At 38.8% G+C, this 20,309-nt stretch overlaps 1 protein-coding gene and 1 long non-coding RNA gene across 5 annotated transcripts in view; one reads left to right on the forward strand and one right to left on the reverse strand.

Annotated features, from left to right (window-relative positions):
• Positions 1-14: 14 nt before the first annotated feature.
• Positions 15-2,866, reverse strand: LOC311521177. The gene is made up of 2 exons (XR_014711822.1): positions 1,658-2,866; positions 15-252 (listed from the first exon to the last, which is right to left on the reverse strand). It is a non-coding gene; the product is annotated as an uncharacterized lncRNA (long non-coding RNA).
• A 121-nt stretch (positions 2,867-2,987) lies between these two features.
• The window catches only part of NIPBL (NIPBL cohesin loading factor), a 294,436-nt gene continuing 277,114 nt past the window's right edge, over positions 2,988-20,309 (forward strand). For all 4 annotated transcript variants that reach the window (XM_084629342.1, XM_084629343.1, XM_084629345.1 and 1 more), the window contains exon 1: positions 2,988-3,358. The gene's annotated coding sequence lies outside the window, so the exon portion shown is untranslated. The remainder of the gene's footprint in view (positions 3,359-20,309) is intronic.

Genomic DNA, 20,309 nt, shown 5'->3' on the forward strand with positions numbered 1-20,309 from the left:
TAATAATAAAAAGCTCTTATATATCACTTTTTATTTGGAGGTCTCAAAGCATTTTACAAAGGAGGTCAATATCATTATCCTCCTTTTACAGATGGGGAAGCTGAGATGAAGTGAGTTGCCCAAGGTCACCCAGCAGCCCAGTGGTAGAGCCAGGAATAGAATCCAAGTCTCCTGAGTCCCACTCCAGCTACTACTAGAGTACACCATGCAGAACTTAAAATGAGGGAAAACTTGGATATGTTACACCAGACCCTGTAAAAAACAAATGGAAAAATTACAGTGCATACTTATTTTATTCATTCTAACAAGTAATCAAAAAATTAAAAAGTGTGCACATTTAGAGTGATAATTATCTTAGATTTACAGTGATGATAGCCATGCATTTGTCATTTAGAGGAAAAGATGTAGTCTTAACCACCACCCAGTGACTTCAAAGGAAGCAGGATGAGGCCTAAAACTTTTGAAGACTTATCTGCAATTCACTTTTGTTGTAACATTTTGTTTCTATAATTTTCATGACACCATAATCCCTCTTCCTCATGGACATCAATCATATAACATGATGAATTATGTATAATAAATTGTTCTGTAAACATATATGACCCGATACTTATGGTTTGACATGGAGTCCAATAAAGACAATGGACTATAGAGATCTACTTGTATGGATCTGAATGCAGAATCAGGACCTTACTTTATTACTGTAATAACCTTTATATCTAATTGCTTCCAGATAAGTAAAATATATTTAGTTTTTACGTAAGGAGCTTAATTTTACAAGTAATTCTGAATCTATCATGTCATAACAATAGTTTCCAAAACAACCATTGCTTCCAATCCTTTAATTACTTTTCTGATGCATATCTAATGTAATAAAATGACAATTTTCCCAAGTATTACTGCCTAATTTAATTAAATAGGGTTGAAAAGACATCAGAAGAGGGTCACTCATATTATTAATCAAAGATTCAGAGTGAAATTCAGTAGATTAATGTATGTTATTACCATGACATTTGCATTGAATAGCCACATTTTACAGAGAAGCACTTTGCTATTCCATCCTACAAATGATGGTTAGACTAGATGATTACAATGGTCCCTTCTGGCCTTATAATCTATTAATTGATTTTAAGATATTTCATTGTATTGATAATTTATTACAATTACTTAGAGGACTCAAAAACTTAAATCTAGTCAATTAATAATAATAAGTTACCATAGTTTCAGGTAGGTAATACGCCTGGCTCTGCCAAGTTTTGTGGTTTTATAATCAAATTTTCCTGTCTTTTCCACCCATTACTCTCTGAACAGTCCACAAAAAGAAGTGGAATAACTAATGAAAGCCCTAATTCTGCAGATACATCTGTGCTTAAAATTACATGTGATGCATAAGCATTTGCAAGATCAGGGCCTAAATGGTTATTTGGAACAAGTGTAGGTAACAAATTTCAGACAAAAGTTGTCCCTTTAAGCTTATATATAGAAATTTATCCATATGAAATTAGTATAATCAATACAGTACTGAAGTAAGATATCGCTCCTACTGCCTTCACCCAAAAATATGTAGTTTTAAAAATTATATTCCACTCTGACACTATGAACTAGTTTTCAATTTGAGAGGGACAGCCACGTTTTTAAAACGGTGGTGGAGACGTACCTAGTAATTATTCAAGCAGTGATCACATAGAGGTCAGAGAGGATCCAGTTGCGTCGCATGTAAAAGCAATGGCATGATTTGGAAGGCATTTCTCCCATGTGTAAACTACGTCCATCCATAGCCGAAAGGATGCATTCCATGACATTTACATGTACTTACTGTCCAATTGTATGGTCCAATCCTGCAGTCCTTACTTAAACAAGGCTCCTATTGACATCAACTGGAGTCTCGTCTAAGTGAGAACTGCAGGATCGGAATCTCAATAGTGAGTAAAAAGGAGGCGGCTAACCCAGCATAAATGAAAGACACACACTTCGTACTATCCTGTGGTATGATCACACACAATGCCAGAACAGAAAATAGAAAAGCCTTCTGACTAGGGCTGTTGTCTTCGCCAAAGATTCCTTCACAACACATAATTAGCCTAGTAAAGTCTTTTCTAGGAAAATCTGGCAACAAACATTTCAGGTTCCAGCAAACGAGCCTTCACTTCAACAGCAGTCTCTCCCCTCCTCTGCACTTGCTTTTAAAAATCAATTATTCGGTTACCATACTCGTCTGGAAATCACTCGACACAGCAACATTTTCAGCATCGGATGTTTCAAATCCGGCTACAACAGCATCTTAACACACACATGGACAAGAACAATAATAAAATAAGATCCAGCAAGTTTCCAAGGTCTGCTAAATCGCAGTCATTCGGACGAGGGAAGATTTCCTTCTTTTGGGATCCATTTTAATGCACCCTTTCAAGTGTCTCATGCGAGGAAAGATTTTGCAGTCATTTAAAGTCTTCCTTCTCATCAACATTAAAAGAAAATCTTCTTTCAAATGGTCCCCTCTTCACAGATCGATCGCAGGTTCCCTTCTGCTTAGCGCAGGCCTAAATCCAAACTCCAGTCGCATTCATCTAGATGAGAAAGGGAAAAGAAAGAAAAACTCGGAGGCAGAGGAAGGGTGGAGAAAGGGAGAGACACAGGCGGAGAGCTACATCAGCGGCGGCAGCCGGGAGGCGAGACGAGGCAGACGGAGAAGCTCCAGCTGCTGTGTGTTGCGGAGAGGGGAGGAGAGCAGTGGCGGTGGCGGAAACAGGGCTGGCTGAGTGAACAAGGAGGAGGCAGCCGCGGCAGCGGGAAGGGGGAGGCTGTTGGTGTTTGGCGCCGGTGGAGGGAGTCATTCCTGCAGCTGCACTTCCGGTCGGCATTTTGTTCTGAGAGGGAGAGAGACACACACAGGATCCTTCCCCTCCTCCTCCTCCTCCCCCCCCCGCTCGGTACCGACTCACCGTGCCCAAGCTACCCCCCCCTCCCCCGCCCGCACACACTCACACGCACAGAGGGAGAGGCGGTGGCGGCGGGCGGGCCAGTGGCAGCGGCCCCCCCCCCCCCGGGTCGGTGTGTGTCTCGGAACCGGTTCTGCCCGGCCCGTGTTGATGTTGTGAAGCAGGCTCAGGGGGAAGGGATTTGTCTCGGCCGCTCACCCTCCGGCTCTACATGTTCGCTGCACTGAGGAGGAGACGGAAGAGGAGCCAGCCCCCCTCCCGGTCCGGATTATTGTTGTTATATTATCTCCCCTCCTCCTCCTGCTCCGCGGCGGCGGCGGCCCAGCAGCGGCGGCGGCGGCTCCTCTGAGGAGGGAGGGGGGCGGATTCCTCTCCCCCTCTCTCGGATTCTCGTTGGATTCAGACGCCGATTTGCTCAGGTAATTCCCCCTCCTTGTCTCCCCTTCCCCTCCCTGCCCTCTCCAGCAGCGGGCCGGGCCTCCAGCGCAGGCGGCCCAGCTCTGCCGGGGGCAGAGGGGATTAGCTGTTACCCGGGTAGAGAGGGAGTGAGGGGCAGCCGGAGGTGTTCCTTGCACAACCCCTTTCCTTCTGTGTAGGGTTTGGCGGAGGAGATTGGCTCTTCCCGGGCTGCCGGGAGGCTCAGGCCCGGCGGAGGGCGCAGGCCGCCGGCCAGCGCCTTCACTCCAGCTCGGGGATTAGAGAGGCGAAGCGGCTTCTCAGTGACAGGCCTCAACCCGGAGAGCAGCAGCAGGAAACAATACAATTAACAGCAAATGTGCAATGATCCCTTGCCATATTTACAACTTCAGTAGGGCAGGGGGGAAAGGTCCCAGCGCAACCAGCCCAGAGAGTCTTCTGGACCGGGAGAGAGCAGTATGAGGAGCAGGGAGAAACAAATATTTCCATTATACCCATTATCCTCACCATTATTTCTCCTTAAACAAACTCCAGTTTGAACACTCAAAAGTTAATACACATGGATTTGTACAGTTTAAAAGATTGAACCTCCCAATATATAGTAATTGACTCGCGCTGTAATCACTACTTTTATTTATAGAATACAACTAGTCCTTGTTGAATGATTGACACACCATGAACACCTGGAGACCCCAGGAAATATACATGGAGTATCATGTCGGTTATCAATATAATATATAACGTAGAGATTATATATATTCCATGAATAAGTAATACACAAAAATATTGTTTTATGCTTTCTAATAACTTGTGAACAAATGGGCAGGGGTTGTGCACAGAGTGATAAATATATGACATTTCAGGGATCAAGGTAGAACTGGGATTTTACCCTAAGAATATGGGATTTAAATTGAATTAAAATAAGAGCTATCTTTTCTTGTCAGGTCAGATCATTTTGAGGTCCCGGAATTGTTATTGGCTGTTTGTGTCCATGATGTTTGACAGGGTAACTAGGTGTCATCTTAACAGAAAGTGTCTGTAAATGGTGTAAGTCATTTATAGTAAAGTAAACCTTGGACTAATATGTAGTGGAGTTGAGAATGCTGTTGAAAAAACTGGTAAATTTAAAGTACCCGCTGGTAACCAGTAAAATACTTCCACTAAAGCTGCATCATTGGTGAAAATTTGCTCTGATCAGGCTGTTTTGATACTAAGTTTCATATTTAATATTGAAAGGAAATGTTCAAGTAGTTAAAATGTAGCAATATTGCACAATAAACTTTCACTATATTGTAGTATGTTTTCTTGTTCAGGGAGATCTCTTGTAACATTAAGTGGTTAATGTGTCTTTAAAAGTAACTTTTTGTATTGTGTTCAGAATCTTTCTGCTCAGCCTTGCTAACTTGCCTCTGTGTCCTAATACATGTTTAAAAGATTGAAGTTAATATAGCTGTCACATAGAAGGCGTGTTTTTAATGCTGTAAATCCATGTAGTAGTCAGTAGCGTGTCCGTGATTTGTATTGGTCAGGGAGCAGTTTGAATTTTAAAAAGCCTGAAGATCCTGCTGAGCCCCAATCCCGGCCTCCCTCCCTCCCACTAATCTCCCATTCCTGTCTTTGTGCTGCCTGGTCCTGTGAGAGACACTGTTTGCAACAGGGCCTCAGGCCTACATGCGTGGAGAGGAACCATTTATACTTTGATAAAGCAATTTTTATTTTTAAACTTTATGAATTGTAGAGAGAGCTGCAAGTTGTCTCGAATTGTCCTATCTCTGTGTGTAATGAATTGCTGTTTTCTTTTGGGCCATAGAGGGTGTGGAGGCCGACGTAGCTCTAGTTTACAGGAAAGAAAGGACTGTACAAAAACTGTTGTACTTGGGTAATTTTCATCATCAGGAAGCGACATTGGCCCTAGGGTTTCTCTCGTCATTTTTAAAGAACGAGTCTCTGGAACAAGGGAAAATTAGTTTCGGTTAGATGATTGCTAATGGACTTGTTTGATTTATACACTTTAATTTCAGTAATTTAAATTAAATAAGGCAATTGACTTGAAACATGCAAGATATGAGTAGGAATTGAGCTGCTATATAGTTCCTGTCAAGTTTTTCTTCTGACACGGTTTACTGCTTGTTTTTAAAATCCCAAAACATACATGTTTCTGGATAAAATTCATATATATGGAAAATGAAAAACATGTTTATAAACAAACCTGTAAATTGCAGACACTGTATTTGTGATTTTTTTAAAAAAAATCATCTTCTAGTGATATGCAATGTGTTTAATTTTGAATTATTAAGGTCATCATGGGCTACTTGGTGATATATTTTCTCAAACTCAAAAATATTTTATCTGGAAATTAAAAGTACTTACTGTACACTTTACTGGGAGACGTTAATTTTTAGTTAACATTTTGAAAATCAAATTTTAAAAATAGTGGAAAACCAGAAGTATTTAATTTTCATGCCTATTTTCCCCCAAGCATCAGAAACTGTACTTCCATTTGTCAGAACAGCTATGTGTCCAAGAAGAAAATTTCTTAAAAAATGGGAACAGTAATTTACTTAAATAACTATGTTAAGAGCATAACTTTTAAAAGTCAGACAAGTGATTTTTATTTATTAGTGTTAAAGAAATCTTAGGTGTGTTAGTTGTAACTGAAAGAGAACAGAGAGCAAAACATTTTTTAGTTTATTTTGTACATTTGACAGCACTTTGTGTATGTTGTTGTTTGTTTTCCATGTATAGTCACTTTGTTCCTCCTCCTATTTATGTGGTTTTTTTTTACACAATTTGAGTCCCACAAAAATTGGCAAGAGGACTCAGGCAAAGATGTATTTCCTGAAGTTGCCTTTACATTTTTTTTAAAATAACCTGGGTTTCAGGATGAAGGTATATCTTTAACTTCAAACATTTTAAACATTTTTAAAAGGTAACAACAATATGCTTCTCTTATTTGTGAAAGTAAAACAAAACTCAGAATCATAAATCTGCCAGTACAATCAATTTTAGGCCCTAATCCTGCAGTTGGACACATGGAGTGACTCCTGCACTATGAGGAACCCTATTGACTTCATTGGCACTCTGTGATCTAACTGAAGAATCAAGGCCTTAGACTGTAATTTCTTTGGGTCAGGGATTGTATTGTTTGTTTTTGTTGTATGATAATTAGGACAAGGCAGCTTGACGCTGATTGAGCACTCTGGATACTCTTGCACTTGTATATAAAATACTTTGAAGAGTAATAGGTGAAAGAGATGCCAGTTAAACCAGGAAATGGTTTCAGCTAGGGATTGAAATAAGATGTTCTATTGCAGTTTTCAGTGTCTTAAGCTGTTAAATGTGATGCTTTTATGTGTGCCAAACATATGTAGTAATACAGAAGTCATAATATTGATTTTATATTAAAATTTAGTTCATGAAAGCCATTCCAGAAACCAAAACATTTTAGTGAAAAATCAGTAATTCTTTCAAAAAGAGAAACTAAATTGTGCAGCCTCAGTATCTAGAAGTAGAGAAGAAATTTCTTAAATCTTGAAATTAAGAATTCAGCTAAATAGTCTGTTGCTAGAAACTATTGTTGGACTATATGCTCTGTGTGTGTACATGTATTCAGTACTTATGGATAGTCTCTGGTGTGATGACTTCCAATTTAGGTTGGGGGAGGGGAAAGACTAGCCTATATTAGAATAGCTATTTTGTTTCTCAGAATACGGTACCACAAAAAACAAAAAAATCCTGTTGCATTTAATGGGGGATAGAACTGGCCATTTTAATTTGGTGCTGCTTCTTTTGAATCTTGCTTTTTCCATTTCTTAGAAAATTTGCTATTCAGGTTAGTTTCTGATTTGAATGATCATATAATCATAAAAGTCCAATTATGTGGAGACATCTTCAAGGCTATTGTTGATATGGATTCTCTGTGGAGACACTCTGTGTAAAAGATGACCTTTTTTTAATTAGAGAGAAACCCTTTTAAAAAGATAATTATTAAAGGACTGTACTGAGGACTTACTGCTCCATTTATTTAAATTTGCATCTTTTTATTTCCTTTACACTTATAGGCAGAATCTGCTTTAAGGGGCAAATCCAGACCCTCACCCTAAGTGGGTGCAAAGGGCCCTCTTATGTTGGAAGTGGTGCAGGTCTACTTCACAAAGGTGAGAGAGTTAGGGGTGTAGAACTTGAGGGAGTTTGGCAGAGGCTATGGAGAGAACCTACAGTTCTCTTGCTTCCTGCCCCATTATCCACCACAGAAAACCCTGGTAGTAGTGGAGAGGATTTTGGCCTAAATGTACATATAAAATTAACAGGAATTTCAGTTGAATTAAATATAATCATTGATAGTGCACAGAGAGAGAACGTGAAGATTACAATTCACCTGAAACAAACTATAAAGAAAAGAACAGTTCTTCAATATTCATTTCTTCCACGTTAAACTTGAAAGATTTTAATACAAAGTATTTTTTGCCTTCAATTAAAAAAAATCTAGAAATGTTTCATCATATTGCTATTAGTATTTGAGATAAATCAGTGTTACCTGTTATTTCTCAGTGATAGAATTTTCCCCCTTTTCATCCATTGGTCTCAAAGTGCTTTACAAATATGGGTAAGTCTCTATAGTTTTTGCAAAATAGTATTGCTAAGCATTGATGTGAAACATTTTATTCAAACTCTAGTCCATATATATACACATCATGTACAAAAGCTGTTAAAAGAATAGTAAGAGTGCAAAGTAAAGGACTCAAAAATTAGGAAATGCCAGAATTAAAGTTGCAGTGCAACCTTAATTCAGCCCCTTTGTGTGTATGCTGTTCTCTTTAGTTACATAATCACATACTGCTATTTTTCACAGCACTCATTCAGTGCTCAGGATGGACAGTGCTCACTGACTTGCTACTTATTCATAATTTATTTTTATCATGATCATTCAATGTGTGGCCCTATGGCTTATTTACCACACACCATCCAAATTCTGCACTGAATACAGAATTATTAATTTCCTCATGGGCTTTCTGTAGTGCTTACCATTGAAGTATCTGGGTGGTTCACAAATCTGAAATAATTTATCCTCATTACGTTCCAGTGAGGTAATATGATATGATTACTTGTCTTGCCTCGCCTCAGTGCAGTCATATGGACTAGATGACCTGTTGAGGTCCCTTCAGCCCAACTTTTCTATGCTTCTATGATTACCCCCATTTTACAGATGGGGATTAAGGTCAAAATTGTAGAAAGTGTCCATAAATCTTGGATGTCCAATTTATGATGCATAGGGTCTGATTTTTCTGAGTACTTAGTATTTCTGTACTACTTAATATTTTCAAAGCACAGCTCCCTTTGACTTTACTTGTACCTGTGAGTGCTTAGCACTTCTGCAAATCAGGTTTAGGGTGTCCCAATGTTGGGCACCCAAAAAGTGATGAACACTCAGTTAGTGGCCACCTATGAAAACTTTGGTTTAAGTGACTTGCCCAGCATCAAATAGGAACTCTATAGCAGAAAGAAGGATGGAATCCAGTTCTTCAGGGTGGCATACTACCGCCTTAATGCTGAGACTGTCCTTTCAGTTTCTACAGTTCTCTTCCTCATTAACTAGAAACCTTCAACTTCTGCAGCAAGTGAGGCTAAGATCCTATTCAGACAACAGCGTAATTCATTCCCTGAGCACCATTTACCATGTGCACTGAATGAGGCATGATCTTGTGGAGGAAAAATGTATGTGATCATGTAATTACTTTGTCATACTGCACAAAAAAGGGGGCCAAATTACAATTGCATGGACAACCTTAATTCTGGCATTTCCTAACATTTGACTGCTTGGCTTTGTACCCTCAATTTTCCTCTAACATGGTTTTCATATGTAGGTTTAGGTTTTTAAAATAGCAAATTGAAAAAACAAATTCCATCATGTGGAACTGTATTAACCCTCCTCATGTGGGTCCCTGGTAAGGTTGGTATTTTTAGATCTACAGCACAGACTTCTACCACTTGAGTTTACAGAGTAATAGGTAGCAGTAGGAGGCTGTTGCTGTATGTTCACCAGTGTACATATTTGCTAGACAGCAGAGGAATGCTGGGTCTCAGAAATTCTGGGTTACATTCTAAGATTCAAAGTTGAGTGTCGTCTAATGGTTACAAACTCTTGTAACCCTCCCCCTGCCTGTATTCCTCACCCCCACTGCATTTGAGGTGCGTGGCTTCTCCTGTACTGCCTGTATGCCACCAGGGAAACTTGAGAGCACAGTAAAGTGCTGAGTGCCACAGCAGGCCTGACAGGTAGGAGGAGCAACTGAAGAAAAGACTTGTTTAGTCCCTGCACTGCTAAGCTGGAGCATGTCCAGCACAAACTGAATGTTTAGAGAATTTTGATGCCAGACTCTTAACAAAATTCTAGTGAGCACATGTAAAGTAATTTTCAGAGACTTAGAACTCAGCCAAATTTGGGAGGCTTTTTATAGGGACAGCAAAGAAGTACCTCTCTAACCCCAGGATGATCCCCGCCAAATGTCAAGACCCTGTTTCAAAGGATGGAGGTGCTATAGCATCTCAGTAATATGGTTATAAGGATTCCTTTTAAAAAAAAAAATATTGAGAACACCTATTTTTCTCTCGCCTAATTTTCAAAAACAGAGACTTCAAAAAATTAGCATGAGGCATGCACCTGGTATGACACATTTCAGCCCAAATGATTAAAGTTTGACAAAGTTATACGTGAGCTGAAAACATGGTGTTTAAAGTGTTAGCTAACCTTAACAGTAGGTTTTTCTGTTACCTCTGCCTCTAATTATGTGCAGACATCCTGAATTCTGGCATTTCCTACCTTTTTGAGTGCTTGACTTTGCAACCTTTAAGAATTTGTAATGTAGTTTTGTGTATAATAAATATAAAATAATTATGATTTAATACACAAGTGGTTGAATATGTTGACTACTATATTTTGGTGACTTGTTTGGATGTCAATGCTTTGAAAACATATATATATAAAATATACATTTGTGTGAATATAACATGTTCTCAAGTACTGCCACTTAAACAAACTATCATAAAGTAGCAAGCTAAACAAAATTTTAGTCATGACCTCCACATAATACTAAGAGTCTGTTCCTGCCAACTTTCTCATGTGCGAAGCCTGTTGAAGTCAGTGGGGATACTTTTGAATAAAGACTAGTTGTATAAGGGTTTGAGCAGTGGGCCCTTAATCTGTACTCCGAGTATCCAGTTAAAAAGGTATCTGGAGCCTGGTTGGAAGTACAGTGCTATGTGCTGAAATTAGCAATTTTAAATTTAACAATAAAGAAATTGTATTACTGTTATAATTAATTTGTTTATAATGCTTTCAAACTGCTGCTTAAACAAGCCACCATAATATAACAAGATAAACAGCTCAATTTTCACACAATTAATCTTCAGACTGCAACTTGGAAAATATTCTACTTCATCTATTGCCATTGTGTAGGTAGTAACATTTAATACAAAAATGTAAAAACATGAATGTTCTATATTCATATATATTTAACATGTTTATTTTACACCTGCCATAAATACTTTTTCCAGACTTAAACTAAGCATACAGTGTCATGGGAATAAACAGGTTTTAAACCATACTTGGCAAGTGATTAGCCATAACGTCTATGTAGATGGACCTTTTATGTCTTCCTGGAGATCCACTGAAGTTGAAGGTCATCAGCTTGGCTTCATTGTTGGGTCTGGGGCCTAAATTTGAAGAGAGTGTTGGAGAGGAGAACAAATGGCTTTGCATTAAATTTTAAAATATGCTGATTTCACATGTGGAATCATTAGGTTTCAGAAGTGTTAAGTATATGTTTCATTAAAATACCTATTTGTATAACACAATTAAATCCAAAATAATTCTTTTAATATTAATGTCTTAAAGCAGCCTAACTATGTCAGTTTAAGTAAAAATAATGAAAAGTGTAGTTCCTATACTGTTGTTTTGTGATTAGTAAAAATTAAAAGTATAAATGTGCTTTCATTCTGAAAAGTCACTCTGTAAAAAATGATATGGGGTATTCATGTTTGTGTCAGTGATTTCCAGATCAGACATGCTCAGTTTTCAAATTTAAAAAAAAAGGCATTCTGATTTCAAATGCTGCAAGAATGCTATCAGAATCCAGGCTATTTGGATTCTTTCTCTTGTGTATCATTGTGACTGATAAAAATTCTGAAGGGCATATTAAGTTCTCAGTTTCACCCTTGTGGCTTCATTCTCAGATTATGCACCCAGGGATGCTTGTGAAAACTCATTGCTTTCAGTAGGTTCACACAGGTGTAACTGACTAGAACATATACATCAACAAAATTGTTTACTAAAATGGAATAAAATCCTCTACACAGTTATAGCTGTATTTGCTTAGCAAGGCCAATGTGATTAAAATACAGTAAAATATTTAGTCACCACATTCAGCCGTCATAACTTTGAATACACAAGGGAACAGATCTGTTAAGTAAGAAGGTGTTTTTTGTTTGTTTGTTTTTTTATGTTGTCACTTTACAGTCTGGACCTACACCATTGAGGCCAATATGATCTTTAACTTGTCTGTGCTATTTATACAATATTGTTACTAATGGGGTATCATGGTTAACTTTCTTGGAATTTGCCATAATCATTGCATTAATTTTTTTATACTTTAGGGAAGTATGTTTTTCTCAGATTTAAATCTTTCTATATGTCATTGTAGAGTGATAAGAGGTAGAGGTAGCTTCCTGAAGGTTGGAATTTCTTCAGTATAATTTTCTGAGTATAAGTAGCTCATTAAGTTTACTAACTTTAATGCTGAAGTATTAAAGCTGAAAGAAAGTATAGTGGTACATTATTGTTACTGTATTTCTTTAGCAAATCAGTCAAATAATAGATTATTATAGTTGCAAGAAATCTTACGTTCGCGCTGGGAAAGGTTCAAAATATAGGGGAGATACATACTCCCATTACGTGTGCACTGAAAAGAATAGTAACTTACTGCAAAACTTGCCTCAAAATCTTGCCAAAAATTCAAAACCACCCGCTTAATGTTATGCCATACCAATTCACAGCACAAAAATGGCCCTGTACAGAAATTGCATGCTGTAAAGAAGGAGGTGTGTTTTGAAGAAACAAGAGTAGTCAGGGGAAAAATTAAAGTACTTAGCAATGAGATCCAAAAAAATATAAACGAATATAAGGAAACCGTAAGATAATGGTGTTCTGTGTAGTATTAACTTGCTATTATCAGAAATTTCTGTGGCAAAACCTAAATATCATAGTGGTTGCCAAAGCATATTGGCAGTAATGTGTACAACCTGTTGCCTAGGGGCCCACTTGTGGTCCTGTAGGCTCTAAATTGTGGCCCTCAGTGGCAACTATGTTAAAAGAAAAAAAATATGTTCAATTGAAATGAGATCCTTGGATCATGCCCTGTTATTTTTATAATCACTAGTAGAAGATAGTGGGCACTACCTCCCACTGTTGTGCCAAGAACAGCTCTGATGTGACCCTCTCACCTGTTGCAACACAGGAGTGGGAAGTAGTAGAGAGCAGGACGGAAGCCTCAGCCTAGGTAAGTACTTAGCAAAGGATGGCTTCCCTTCTCACGTAGCCACCCATGGCAGTCTTCCAAAGGGGAATAAGAGGACACACTAAGAACCAGCAATCACTCAGTGCAGCTTGAGTCTCTGTCCAAGCCCTGGTGCAGGTTAAAGCAGTCTGGGGCTGCTCCAGCTTGTGCTGTGTCAGCTGGCTGTAGTCCCCAAAGGACTATGTGCCAAATGCCCATACCGTTCTTTCTTACAGCCTCCAGCATTCCCCTGTGACGTGGTCTGCTGGGAGAGAGGTGTAGGAGCAGGCTATAACAACTCTATGCATATTGGGGTTCTTGCATACTAGAGGAATTCCAGCAGGGAACTAGCAGGTGGCTTCTTCTCGCTTTTGCTTTGCCTGAGCAGCACAGGACTGACAGTCTGCCCCAAAATAGCCCCGTGACCTTTGTGAAATAACATTAGGTCCTCCAGGTGAAAAGATTGAACACCACTGATACATGCATTATATGTAAAAGGTGGGTGTGCATGGCTTTCATCTCAAACCAAGAGGGATGCAAAAAAGTTTTTTTGCATGTTTGTGTCCTGTAGCTCTCTCTTACAGATTCAGTAGTGCAGTGCTCTGTGTCTTTTCCCACATGGTATGCATTTTTTTTGTTTGTTCTTCAGTGGATGTTTGTAGTCATGGTCACTGTCAATTATTTCAAAAGTTATTTTTTCTCCCAACTGGATGGGATGGTACATCTGAGGTCCACCTTTTGGGCACATTTTTCTAACATCTCGCTTTTACACTTTTTAAACCACAAAATAGAGAATGTCCCCTAGTTAAGAACAAAGAAGTAGAATTGTTGTAGAATACCTATGTTCCCAAATTGCTTAAATCATATAATACTGAATACTATATCTTTCACAATCTGATTATGTTGCAACACTAGATGAGAGAGTTCCTCCTTTTTTCCTACAAAGAATTCAGACTTTAAATGTAAATATTATGTTTTAAGCTATTAAATTAGTTCTACATACATGTTGAAACACATAATACAACATTATTGAACCAGGATTAATCATCACTACACTTCCTTTGGAAGGGATAAATTACTGTTACACCATTTGTGTAGCTGTGATTTTCAGCCTTTCTCTTATAAACTTTTGCTTGTTTGTAAACGTTTACTCTTAATTAAAACTTGGCATACACATCTTTAGAAATTTTACATTTGCAGAAGTTCAGTCAAAAAAGTTTGATACATTCGCACACTTGCATAATTAAACATTTCTGAAAGCTCTAAAGTGGCTCTTGGTCCTTGATGTAGGATAACTGTTTTGCCTTAAACATGTATGTGCAGTACATTTATATCATGTTAAAAGTTGCTGTGCATGTGGGGTAATTTTCATTTCCTCTAAGTAGAATAGAACTTGTAAAATCCGATGGAGTCACTTTTTCTTTTACAGAGTAACAAAGAGTATCATGAAAAAGAAACAAAAAAGAAATCTAAATTAGTTATAGTTCATTCAAATTAGTGCCTCCTGAAAATGTGAGTCTCTTGGGCTTGATTTCTGGATTTTTTTTTTCTCGGCTTAATTAAGATATATAATATCTTGTAATTTAGTCTGCAATATATTTGGTGCCTTTTTTTTTTTAAATTTGCATGAGGACTTTTGGCTGTTCCTAATGCTTTTGTAGCAGAAGGACCTGGCTCATGTTCACAATGGCCACACATAGAACAGTGGTACTGCCTAGATCCTGTGGTAAAAAAGTGTGTTATAAATGTCTGATTGCAATAAGGGCCAAGACTATGAGTATAAGGTATGGGATGATGTGAATCACTCTGCACAAGCTGTCTGCATAGCAACACACATGTGAGATAGGTGGAGCATCTCTGGATTGGGTTGGGGCAGGGCTGGGCCATTTCGATGTGGATCTTTCTAGACTCACCCTGTAGGCTGAAGTTGCCTTCAAGGAGCAGTTCTTTGAATTTGGGAGAGAAGATTTCTTCTCCATCGGCCCAGTGCTGACTTGACCTAGCTATTCAGTCTGGGTGTTGGGACTGTGTCTCTGGTCCTAAATCTTTATTCTGCTGGTTGTATTTTAGAAAATAAAATAGATTTTATAGCTGTATTTATAGAATGCACTTCATACTATCTGTTTTAATCTAGCAAATAAAATTATCCCCAAAGTTTGCATTTAAAAAGTTAAAATTAAAACCCAATAAAAGCAAGGAAATTCATAAATATATGTGAAAGGTAAAATATGCTCACTTTTACATGTAGAGAGTCTTAACTATTTTTAAATGTTTCATTAATTAACTCCATGGCCAATATTTGAACATTCAAGATTATAGGATTTATATATAATATAAAAAGTAATGCTGATCTGCTAATGATTAGGGAAGCTGCACTAATAAATTCATCCTTTCTTACAGGATTTAGCTCTGTAATATATATATGAGCTAAGTGTCTGGTCAAAATCAAATCCGGTTCTTTACAGTGATATGTTCTGCCTGTTGGGTGTGAGGACTCAGAACAAGAGATCCATGGTCTTCCGATCTTGCACAAAATATGTATAATATATACCAACTAAATTAGGTATATTTAGGGTGACCAGATAGTAACTGTGAAAAAACGGGACAGGAGGTGGGGGGTAATAGATGCCTATAGAAGAAAAAGTCCCAAAAAACAGGACTGTCCCTTTAAAAATGGGACATCTGGTATATCTGGTAACCCTAGATATATTAGTTCTTCTAGGTTAATCCCAATATAAATCTAAACCACACTTGCACACTAACTCTACTTATATCTTAATGTTCTCTGACATCAGTATGACATGGCTTGTTCACATTTTCTGTTCCCTCTGGCATGCAGAAAAATTCACTATCCTAAAACTGTAGCAGAACACTAGTATTGAAAACTTGAATACAACAAAAGCCAATTTAAAGAACTGTGTGTTATCATTGACAAGGTTCTCTGTACATAGATTTCTATCATATTTCAGAAAGAAGCAAACAATGACAAAAACAGTAACAATCTTGTCTCCTGATGAGTATTGTAAGTTGTCTGTGGTTAACTCCATTCTTGTTCTGTTGGTGATATAATAGCTGGAACTTACCTTCATGACCATCATGCATTTATAATTTAAATGTACAGTGGCTATAAAACAACACAATCCAAGATAAATTACTAGCCTATGATCATGATAGCTTGTGTATTTCATAAGATAGCTGGGGTTTTGCATGCGTGTGTGTGTTGAGGTTTACCACCATGTATTTATCCTCCTAACATATCCTGATGTCATAACACATATAGCATTTGAGGGTCAAATGATCCAAAAGAAAGTCTGCAACAAACCTCTTTGTTGGTCATCTGCCCATAACAAAAGCAAACATTTATAAAATAAAATAAAAATTCCAAATAACTTACTACATAGTTTGTTTTAAAGTCAAAAGTGCTCTTAACTTACTAAGATGGTGCTCTTTTCCATGTACAAAATTTGGCAACTGCGTTTTCTCATTTTGCTTTGATAGCTAAGAGCTTCTTTACCAGTATAATCTGAATTGGTTTTTAAACTGATATTGTTGAACCAAGGCAAAAGGCTGTGTGACCACTCTTAGCTAAGCTCAATTAGGAACAGGTTTAATTAAATTGAAATAAGCTACTTTTACACCAGAATATGTTTGTCCATATAACCTTTAGCACCAGCTGAACTATCAGTTTAAATTCACATGTTAAATTATACTTGTACAACTTTCTTGAGTAGGCATGCTTTTAATCTTGTAGTATTGAAAAAAATTACCAGCATAATTTGGACTCCAGTTGTGGCTTTTAACCTCTTATCCACATTAAGTAGCATGGAGCCATATTACCATAGAGCAGAGGTGGGCAAACTACAGCCCACTGGCCACATCCGGCCCACGAGACCGTCCTGCCTGGCCCTTGAGCTCCTGGCCGGGGAAGCTAGTCCCAGGCCCCTTCCCTGCTGTCCCCTATCCCCCACAGCTCGCCGTGCCGCCAGCACTCTGGGCAGTGGGGCTGCAAGCTCCTGCCGGGCAGCGCAGCAGTGTGGGTGGCTCTGGCCGGGCGGCGCCGCTGCCAGTCCTGCTGCCAGTCTGAGTGGAATGGTAAGGGGGTGGGGAACAGGGGGGTTGTTTTGTTTTAAATTATAAAGCAGGAGGTGGTTGGATGGGGCGGACGTTCTGGTGGGGGGCAGTCAGGGGACGGGGAACGGGGAGGTTGGACAGGCGTGGGAGTCCCGGAGAGCCTGTCGGGGGTGGTGGTGGTGTGGATAGGGAGCAGGGGGGATTGGATACAGGGCAGGGTCCTGGAGGGACAGTTGGGTCAGGGGGGTCCCGGGAGGGGGCCGTCAGGGGACAAGGAGCAGGGGGCATTGGATGAGTCAGAGGTTCTGAGGGGTGCAGTCACAGGGCGGATAGGGGGTGGGGGTCAGGCTGTCTGGGGATGCACAGCCTTCCCTACCTGGCTCTTCATACAGTTTCGGAACCCCGATGTGGCCCTCAGGCCAAAAAGTTTGCCCACACCTGCCATAGAGGGAGCTCATGGAGGGCACAGGGGAATGGATCTGTTGTTCTGTCCCTTAAATTTATCTCTGTATGCTGATGCAAAAGAAGCGTGATTAGGATAGGAATGGCTGCACCTCTTCTCCCTTTTGGGTGAGTTGTGCATCAAGAGGTGCTGGATGGAGCAGTAACTGCACTCAAGGAACTGCAATTGTGCCATGGAACAAGTTGGGGAAGCCACTTGCACCATCCCCATCTTGCAAATATATAATGGCCTGGCATAATCTGGCCTTTTATCATAAAATGGGTCTGGAAGGTAACTGGAAGAAATTTAGCTTCTTGATGTTTGTCCTTTAGCATCTTCAAAACCTCCCCCCTGTATCTGACAGCATTACAGCGTAGTCAGGTTATGGGGTAATATGTTAAAAAGTGCTTGAATGAATTAGGAGTCTAAATCCCATTGGCTTTCAAAGTGCCTACATCACTTTTGAAAATGGGTCTTAGGCTCCTAAGTCACTTTGGTGCTTTTGAACCATTTTCCACTTTAAGGTAATTATATCACAGTTAACAGATTCAAAGCATTGTGAACATTTTGTCACATGCCTTGTGCTGCAATATACATCTGATTTCTTTGGCTTTTGGAGAAGTAAGGTTTGACACGAGTGTGGTTTTTAATGGTCTGGCTGGTTAGTTTGGTTTAGTTTTAGTGATAGTGAATTTGATTTGGGTTCTATTTTGAAACTTTTATGGATCTTTTGTATGATGGTGTACAAGTGCTTAAAGCTGTTGTGTATATACACTTAAATTGAAATAAATAAAGTGTGGCGGCTATCCCATGTGTGAGAACTACTAAAATGAGACAAAAAGAACAGGACTACTTGTGGCACCTTAGAGACTAGCAAATTTATTTGAGCATAAGCTTTCGTGGGCTACAGCCCACTTCATCAGATCCATAGAGTGGAACATATAGTAAGAAGATATATATACATACAGAGAACATGAAAAGGTGGAAGTTGCCGTATCAACTCTAAGAGGCTAATTAATTAAGATGAGCTATTATCAGCAGGAGAAAAAAAACTTTTGTAGTGATAATCAAGATGGCCCATTTCAGACAGTTGACAAGGTGTAAGAAAATGTTTTCTTAGTGTAAGGACCATTAATATAGTTTTAGTGGGTTATATACAGTTAAAAAAAACCTCTTACATTTTTTCCTCAAAGTTAGCAACTCTGTTTGAAAAAATAAGGGTTTAAATTAGGTTTGGATCATGGTAACATCATGCTTTCCCTCCTCGTGTAAATGGCCAAATCGTTACTCTGTTCATTTATGCTTATGGTCCTGTACAGTAACACTTTCTCCATGATACTGAAAGCAGCAATTTGAAAGTTGCTAGAATTGTATGAGTCTAGTCTGTTCCAAACTGCTGTGCTCTCACAGTGGGAAAGAGCTAGTGTACATGAGCACAGGCATGATCATCCTCTTCTGGGAACTCTCAAACTGGAGAGGAGGTAGGGAAAACAGAAATGCCATTGGAAATAAAAGCAATAGGTGAATTGCCTCTCTCTCAAGTTCTGTTGTTTACTTCATTTTGTGAGAACTACTTTTACTCCATTGGAAAATGTGGGAAAGATTCCTTACCACAGACACAAATTAAATTGAAGTACTTACAAATACTGTCCCAATTATAGTCTTATTTAATGCACAGTTGTGATATGTTGAGTTGGGAGATTATTCAGATACTGACAAAGATATGTTTTCACATATTGAAGAAAAATATTTTTTGAAGCCTGTATGCCCAGACAGATTCTAATAGGTATGAGTCTGTTAAGTGAGTAAAACACTCAAATTTAAGTCTGTGGCTATCGCTATCTCATTTCCCCTTTCCATTTTACATTTTTTCCTCCCCTTTTTTCAAGCAAAGTCTATGTGAGGGAGAGGAGTAACTTTGTGCCTGTACTTCTGCACAACAATGCTCATTGTCAATTCTGCAGCAACAGCTCAGACTCTTCTGGGCTTTTGTCGTCTTTGTTAGTTTAAACTGCTGCTCGTGGAGAAGTGTTCTTTACAGGCATGATTGAATAGTTTCACTTTCTGCTTGCATCCTCTGTGTCTGTATCTCTGTGTATATAAAATGCAAGGAGTGTATTGAAAAATGCAGGAACTTCTCATGTTTGCAAACAAGAAAACTATTTATCATATATTCAATGGACAAATACATTTTTTGCAGAGTCTGAAATGGCAATGACTTGACTTAAGACAGGAATGTCCCATCCACATGTTGAAAAATAGCCTTCCAAAATGTTCCTGATTTAGAATGGCACTGATTTAGAATGGCACTTTTTCTGTATTTTCCAAAAACTATGAAGGGCCTACATGTGTTTTATATCTTTATTGGGAATGCTATGACTTCCCTTTTTCTGTGGAAGTTTCCCTATCAAATATATATTTGTTTAAACCACTGGAAGAGGTGGTGTGCCGTAGCCAGTGGTAACTAGATGACACTTAGCTCTCCATCTCTTTCAAGTCAAATGTATAGTATCATTTCCCAGTTTTTCCAAATGCCTGAGTGAGATCAGCACATGCTTAAAGATCAACGGGTTTAAGATAAACCAGGATAAGATGGGGGAGTGATACAGGAGAGAAGAGGGCTAAGCGCTTTAAATGTTTCCAACAACTTAAATTATAAACAGAGGCATCTGAGTTCCTCTCCCCTGTTCCAGTTATTAAATCAGTGCACAGCCTGGTCAGGTGATCTACACTGCATTCTGACAGATGCAGAGTTAATCACAGTGTTCCATGCATGCATTTTTTTTTTACCTGTGGGGTTAATTATTGCAACACTTGGAATCTGGAAATGAAAACACATACTCTTAAAAAGTTTCAGCTCATAGTAACCTGTCTGCTTAGCATTACATA

Source organism: Lepidochelys olivacea (genome assembly GCF_965140295.1).
Source record: "Lepidochelys olivacea isolate rLepOli2 genome assembly, chromosome: 5".
NCBI classification, from domain to species: Eukaryota; Metazoa; Chordata; order Testudines; family Cheloniidae; genus Lepidochelys; species Lepidochelys olivacea.